The 396-nt window shown below is 55.8% G+C and overlaps 1 protein-coding gene across 1 annotated transcript in view; it reads right to left on the bottom strand.

The window, feature by feature from the left end:
- IFFO1 (intermediate filament family orphan 1) overlaps window positions 1-396 on the bottom strand; it is a 12376-nt gene that overhangs the window by 5308 nt on the left and 6672 nt on the right. The window lies entirely within an intron of this gene.

Raw genomic sequence — 396 nt, 5'->3', positions numbered from 1 at the left:
GGGGGAAGCGGGGACCAGCGGGGAGGGCGGGCGGACAGAGAGAAGACACAGTTACAAGACGGAACAGAAACACCAGCATCACGGAGACAGGCAGACAGACGCGGGTGGGGCCGGGGCTGCAGACTAGGAGGAGACAGACGAGAGACAGAGAAAACAGAGCAGTAAGATCGGGGGAAATGGCTGGCCGGGACCAGAGTGAGATGTGCGGAATGGCCCAGAGGAGTTCTTTTCTAAAAAAAGTCTTCTAGTGAAATGACTGAACTGAGAGGGAAGTTTCAGGCCGCAAGGAGGAAGGGGGTATGAAGTTGATAAAGCAGAACCTGAGTCACATCCAGATCTGGAAGCCAGAGGGGGAAGGGAGGGAGAGAGATGGAGCCAGAGAATGAGAGAAGTGGG

The sequence above is a fragment of the Bison bison genome, unplaced genomic scaffold (genome assembly GCF_000754665.1).
Source record: "Bison bison bison isolate TAMUID 2011002044 unplaced genomic scaffold, Bison_UMD1.0 scf7180017864213, whole genome shotgun sequence".
Taxonomy (NCBI): domain Eukaryota; kingdom Metazoa; phylum Chordata; class Mammalia; order Artiodactyla; family Bovidae; genus Bison; species Bison bison.
The sequence above is the reverse complement of the archived record's forward strand: the minus strand, read 5'-3'. Positions and strand labels throughout refer to the sequence as shown.